The sequence below is a fragment of the Triturus cristatus genome, chromosome 12 (assembly GCF_964204655.1).
Source record: "Triturus cristatus chromosome 12, aTriCri1.1, whole genome shotgun sequence".
Lineage (NCBI taxonomy): Eukaryota > Metazoa > Chordata > Amphibia > Caudata > Salamandridae > Triturus > Triturus cristatus.
In genome coordinates this window covers 727235792-727243041 of record NC_140595.1, presented here as the reverse complement: position 1 = coordinate 727243041, position 7250 = coordinate 727235792, and the positions used below count along the sequence as shown (strand labels likewise).

At 50.2% G+C, this 7250-nt stretch overlaps 1 non-coding gene across 1 annotated transcript; it reads right to left on the bottom strand.

Moving 5' to 3' along the window:
* Positions 1-6629: 6629 nt before the first annotated feature.
* On the bottom strand, positions 6630-6701 carry TRNAH-GUG (transfer RNA histidin (anticodon GUG)). The gene has a single exon. It is a non-coding gene; the product is annotated as a tRNA-His (tRNA).
* Between the last annotated feature and the right edge of the window lie 549 nt (positions 6702-7250).

Below are 7250 nucleotides of genomic sequence, written 5' to 3'. Positions count from 1 at the left end.
CTGGAACCGACAGGAGAACAAGTGGCCGAACTGGGAGACCTGCCCGAGCTGACCCATTGGCAGCAGGATGGTGGTCCCTCCAGGGAGGAATTTTGTGCTGAACAGAAAGTGTGCCCTTCTCTTGTGGGTATGAGGCAGCAGGCCTCAGCCCAAACGACAGGTGATCAGTCAGGATCACATTGGGTCTACTGGGAGAACGACCTCCTGTATAGCGAGCCTAAGGCTGCTGAACCTGGGTCAGCCCGTGTGCTGGTGGTACCCCAGCGCTTCAGAGCCTTCCTACTGGGGTTGGCTCATGACGTTCCGTTAGCTGGACATCTGGGGCAGGACAAGACCTATGACAGGCTGGTCACCCATTTTTATTGGCCCCAGATGAGAAGGGATTCAGATATCCATTGTAGGACCTGTCAAACTTGCCAGGCAAGTGGGAAAAGTGGGCGGAAGCAGAAGGCTCCCCTCCAACCTTTTCCCGTCGTCAGTACCCCCTTTGAGCGAGTGGGAATTGACATTGTGGGGCCACTGGACCCCAAGACAGCCATGGGCAACAGGTTTATCCTGGTCTTGGTGGACCATGCCACCCGGTACCCGGAAGCCATCCCTCTCCGAACAGTGACGGCCCCCGTGGTGGGACGGGCACTGATGGGTGTTTTCTCCCGCATGGGGTTCCCCAGAGAGGTGGTGTCAGACCGGGGCACCAACTTCATTTCGAATTATATGAAGTCCCTGTGGAAGGAGTGTGGGGTAACCTACAAGTTTACCACTCCTTACCACCCTCAAGGTAATGGGCTGGTTGAGAGATTCAACCGGACCCTAAAAGGCATGATCATGGGTCTTGAAGAACCGATGAGGCGTAAATGGGACGTCCTCTTGCCATGCCTGCTGTTTGCTTACCGTGAGGTGCCACAGAAGTCTCTAGGGTTCAGCCCCTTTGAGCTTTTGTATGGTCACCCGGTAAGAGGACCTTTGAGTCTGGTCAAAGAAGGCTGGGAGCAATCTCCCAGGAAACCTCCCCAGGATGTATATAGTTACATGCTGGCCTTTAGGAACCAGACTCGGCGCTTCAGAGATCTTGCTCAGGCAAATCTGGAGGCCAGCCAGGAAGAGATGAAGCGGTGGTACGATCAGAATGCCACTCTGGTTGAGCTTCAACCTGGTCAGAAAGTTTGGGTCATGGCCCCTGTGGAACCTTGTGCGCTCAAGGACAGGTGGACTGGACCGTTTGAGGTTGTGGAGAAGAAGAGCGATGTCACCTACTTGGTGGACTTGAAATCTCCCAGGAACCCCTTAAGGGTCCTGCATGTCAACCGGTTAAAGCCCCACTTAGAAAGGTCCGAAGTGGGCATGCTCCTTGCCACAGATGCTGGGATGGAGGAGGAGAGTGAGCCTCTTCCTGACCTCCTGTGTGCAAAAGAAAAAGATGGGTCAGTGGATGGTGTTGCCCTCTCTGACACACTGACCCCTGAGCAGCAGCAAGATTGTCGCCATCTGTTGGTACAATTCCCTGATCTGTTCTCCTTAATCCCTGGTGTCACTCAGTGGTGTGTCCATGATGTGGACACCGGGGACAGCACTCCTGTGAGGCACAAGGCCTACAGGGTGACTGACAAGGTCAGAGCATACATCAAGGAGGAGGTCTCCAAGATGTTTGCCTTAGGGGTGGTTGAGTCCTCTAGCAGTCCTTGGGCCAGCCCAGTGGTCTTGGTCCCAAAGGCTGCAGCGCCTGGTGCTTCACCAGAACTTCGGTTCTGTGTGGATTACCGAGGACTCAATTCGGTCACCAAGACTGACGCGCACCCCATCCCCAGAGCTGATGAGCTCATCGATCGGTTGGGGGCTGCCCGGTACCTTAGTACGTTTGATCTAACGTCTGGGTACTGGCAGATTGCCTTGACTGATGGGCAAAAGAGAGGTCTGCATTCTCCACACCAGATGGGCACTACCAGTTCCGTGTGATGCCCTTTGGGATGAAGAATGCCCCTGCCACATTCCAGAGGTTGGTTAACCAGGTATTGGCCGGGCTGGAAGATTTCAGCGCCGCCTACCTGGACGATATAGCAGTGTTCAGCGCCAGCTGGGAGGAACACTTGCGCCACCTCCAGGAAGTGTTGTTGGCCCTGCGCAGAGCAGGCCTCACAATCAAGGCTAGTAAGTGCCAGATTGGGCAGGGTTCAGTGGTGTACTTGGGGCACCAAGTAGGGAGCGGCAAGGTGGCCCCCCTGCAACCCAAGATAGATACCATCCTGGCTTGGGAACCGCCCAAAACCCAGACTCAGGTGAGAGCCTTCTTGGGTCTCACGGGTTACTACAGGAGGTTTGTCAAGGGGTATGGCAACATTGTGCACCCCCTGACCTCGCTGACTTCCAGGAAGCAGCCGAGACTTGTGATCTGGACTGACGCCTGTCAGAACGCCTTTGACACCCTGAAAACTGCAATGTGTACAGCACCGGTCCTCCAGGCACCCGACTTTTCAAAAGAATTCATTGTCCAGACAGACGCTTCAGAGCATGGTGTGGGGGCTGTTCTAGCACAGATGAATGAGGAGGGCCGAGACTTACCTGTAGCCTTCATCAGCCGGAGGTTACTTCCCAGGGAACAAAGGTGGAGTGCGATAGAGCGTGAGGCATTTGCTGTGGTCTGGGCGCTGAAGAAGCTAAGACCCTACTTGTTTGGGTCTCACTTCCGGGTTCAGACAGACCACAGGCCCCTCAGATGGTTAATGCAGATGAGGGGCGAGAACCCAAAGCTGTTGAGGTGGTCCATTTCCCTACAGGGGATGGACTTTACGGTGGAACACCGCCCTGGTACAGATCACGCCAATGCTGATGGTCTGTCCAGATTTTTCCGCCTTAGTGATGAGGACTCCCTGGGTGAAGGGTAGTTCTCCCCACATTTCAGCTGGAGGGGACACGTGTTAGACCTGGCATCATTGGCATGAGTCTCTCCTCCATTTTTTTCTGTTTGCCTCCTCTGTTTACGATGTTTTTGCTGGATTATTGCTTTGGGCACTGTGCCACTGCTGATCAGTGCCACAGTGCAAGTGCTCCCTATGTTAAATTGTTACGTTGATTGGTGTTACCATGATTGGCTTGGTTGACTTACTGTTCAGACCCTAGTCTAGTGCACTGCGCGTGCCAAGGGCGTGTAAGTTAACTGCTGCTGGTGGGCTTGCAGCACTGGTTGTGCCACCCACAGAAGCAGCGTGCAAAATGTGTCTCAGGCCTGCCACCGCGGCGCCTGCGTGCAGTCCCTGACTGCCATGTCGACTTGGTAAGGAAACCTACTTACCAGTCTCTAAACCTTCCCTTTGCCACATTTCAGACACCTCTATGGTAGGCCCTAGGGCAGGGTGCATTGTTGGTAAAAGGTAGGTCATGCCCTGATGTGTGTGGCATGACCTAATAGTGAATTACAGCCATTTTCGTTTTTCACTATTGAAGGGCTACCTGCCTCCAATAGGCCAGACTGGGCAGACTGATTATTAACTCCATTATAATCTATCTGACTCAGGGAGCATGGTAGCAAGTCGAGTTTAGTATCCCTGAACTCAGAATTTAATAACACACCCTTTAGGATGGATGGTTTTTAAATTCTATGTTTGAAAATAGCACTTTTAGAAAGTGGCTATTTTCTTGTCCAACTATCTACCGGTCTCTGCTGGTTTGGTGTGTGTGTCAGGGGCTGGGTGGCTCCAGAGGTCTGAGTGAGTCAGTGTGGGGTGAATGGGGCGTTTACACGTAGAGTGAGGGAAGAGTAGCCTGCCCTGCCTGACACAATACTGGCCCCGCCTCCTGCTGGGCGACTGATAGCCCTGCTCCTACCAGTGACAATACTGGCTCCGCCTCCTGCTGGGCGGCTGAGGACTCTGCCCTGCCCAGTGAATAGGCCAGGTGCCTCTGCCTGGCAACACCCACAACAAACCTGAGATGGTGGGAATCGCCCTGCTTGGACAAAGGGAACAAAGGGAAAAAGGGGTATAAGAGAAGGACCCCTGAACCAAGAACTCAGATCACTTCTGACAAGGAAACCTGTACCAAGGACAAGAAGCCTGCTGATCTAAGGACTTGCCTCCCCTTTCTGCCAGAGTGCTGTTTTGCTGTGGAGGAACCTGAAAGCTGCTTCTTTATTTTTGCCAAGGAACAAGGAGAGAGGAACTTGGTGTGTACTCTCTGAACACTTGCTAGGAAATCTCCAAGGACTGGAAGAGTGCCAGTCTCCTGCTGAAGTCACAGGGCCAAAGGACTTCACCATTTGCTGAATTGCTGGAAAGTGTTGTTTCCAGTACACAAGGGAAAATCTGCAGTCTCGACGCCGCCGACGCCGCCGAATCCAGCTCGACATCGTGAGTAACGGCTCCAGTGTCCCGAGCCTTCGACGCCGGCCGCCGGGCCCGATCGACGCCAGCAGCAACACCAGTGAGCAGTGGGTATCGGCCCCGGCTCCAAGTGACCCCGTCTCGACGCCGGTATCAACGCCAGTGAGGAGTGAGTATCGGCTCTACATCCAAGCGACCCCGTCCCGACGCCGCTGCTGATCGCATCGACTCGACGCCCTTCTCGACGCCGTGAGCGCTGCTCCGGCCCGACATCCCTCGACGCCGCTGCGGATTGACCCGACTCCGAGGCACGATCGACGCCGACCTCGACGCCGACATCTCGACGCCGTGGATCATCGTTTTCTTCGTTTCTCAAGGTACTGTACTTGTGGGGTCTGTTGCAACTCCAGGCTCGACGTAGCGCTCCTCGCGGTCGACGCCGAACCTTGGGAATCTTGTAGACTCGACGTCGTGTGACTCCTGTGGGGGTTACATTGTTGCCAAAGAACTGTGCTCAGAAGAATACTTTGCTAAAGAACTATTTGCCAAGAAGAAACCTTACTTGAACTATTATTTTTCCTTCCGAAGAGTATTTATTAAGACTGTGGTATATTTTTGTCGTTATTTGGTCTTGTGCTAAGCCTTATATAAAAATACTATTTTTATAATAACTTCTGTGTCGTGTCCATCTGTAGTGCATCCACTTTATTACTGTATGTGGTCATAAATGCTTAACACACTGCCTCTGAGATAAGCCTGTCTGCTCTGCCAAGCTACCAAGGGGGTAGCAGGGGTTATCTGAGTGTGTAATCCCCTTGCCCTGACTAGAGTTGGTTGGTCCCTATTTGTCAGAAGTGTATACCTCTGCCAACTAGAGACCGCCGGTTCTAACAGTTATCCTATGGAAGGAAATTCACTTAGCAGGTAAGTGGGATTATGGTTACTTTTTCTAGGTCAGTGTTGGATCCTAGATCCAGCACTACTGTACCACCTGTAAGCAGTTGAGAAACTGCGTTTAAGTTATACAGGCGATTTTTAAGGAATATTTACATGTTTGCAAAATCGACACTTAGAAGAAATTTCACAGAAAAACAGTCAATGGTTTCCTATGGAAGAAAATTCAAGTTACGGGTAAAGTACGTTCTCGTTACTTTTGTAATCCAGTGCTGGGCTCCTAGGCTCAGTACTGGGACATCTATCTAAAACAGGTAAACAATTACGTTTTCACAGTTGGTACGATTTTTAAAGAATATTTGTAAGTTTCAAAAATCGACACTTAGAAAATTTTCAGCAAAAAGCAGGCAATGATATCCCATGGAAGGAAATTCGTGTTACTGGTAAGTACGGTTAAAATTACTTTTCAGGGTCAGTACCGAGCTCCAAGATGCATCACTGAGGTCTCTCCTGATAACAGGTGAGTAAATCAGAATTCGTTGTTCGGCTGATTTTAGATGAATATTTTAAAGTTCCAAAACTCCACACCACTTAGAAGAATTTCCAAGTGAAACCACTCAATGTTAGCCTATGGAAGAAAAGTGAGTTATCGGCTTTTAGGTAAGTACTCGACTGGCAGAGTTATGGTTCTGGGCATAGACTCAGGGGTCTCCCAGGGGAGTCCCAGCCTACTTGCCAAGCCTTAAACTCCCCTTTTATTACATATAATTTACACCTAAGGTAGGCCCTAGGTAGTCCTAGGTGCATGATGCTATGTAAGTAAAAAATAAGATATGTACTTTGGTGGTTCGCGTGTCCTGTAAGTACCAAACAGTCTATTTCATTTTTCACTACTGTGAGGTCTACCCCTCTCATAGGTTAGCTCTGTGTATTCCCCTATACTTTTAATTTGGTAATTCCATATCGGAGAGGAGTAGCTTTATTTATTTATTGAAAATCCTACTTACTGGTGAGGTTGGATTTAACTTTACTATTTTAGAAATGCCACTTTTAGAGAGTGAACATTTCTCTGCACTTACTGCTCTATTTGCCTGAAACCTGGCCCCAATACACGTCTGGATTGGGCTGGGTGACAGCAAAATGTGTGCCTTCCCTCTAGAGAGCCACAACACAGGTCACTCAACTGCACCTGGGGGGTGATCTCCGCTCCCCCTCCACCCCCAATAGGTTCAAGAACGATAATTTATGTAAGTAAATACATTATAGCTACAGCTTATAATCATGCGAGTTTAAATCATTTGTTGTTAGATGGTTTAAATATTTGAAAGGATCTGTTTTTAATAGACATTTTACAAAAACCACTGGTACATTTGCTAATTCTGTAAAATTAACACCCAACTGCCGTGACATTGCCAACCACAATGCCGTGACTCGGATTCGAACCGAGGTTGCTGCGGCCACAACGCAGAGTACTAACCACTATACAATCACGGCGAGCTACTTGGGCTCAACGACATACAGTGACATGGAGAATTTATAATTCGGAACACTCAGGGCTGTTCCTGTGATAGGCTGGATGTATTCATTGCTTCCTCATTCCTCATTCAGAGGCTGCGTCTCCTCAGTGGTTGATAGGCTGAAACCGTTTCCTGGCCGCCTGCTTGTGAAATGCCAGGAGTCAAAGATCACACATTACACTTGCGGACCTGTGATGGGACACCAATGCAGAGAAACCCACCTGGCACAGACCTTCTATTCTGTCTATTAGACCTGCATCTTCCCTGCACCTTTCAAGCCATTTGTATGTGAAGCAAGAAAGAGTTAGAGAGTGATCCATCTACACTTTTATAGGGAGGATGTCGCCGTGAGCTCCTCCCAGCTAATCACACGAACAGCAGAAAAGCAAGATAAATACACAGTTGAGGGGTGGGCTGCATGGTTATGTTTTTGAGTAAATATTGAAACTGACCTCAGTGGCTCATTAGCAGAGCTGCGGCTAATGACTGGTGCCAAATCATGATGAAGCAAGCACCATGGCTCGTA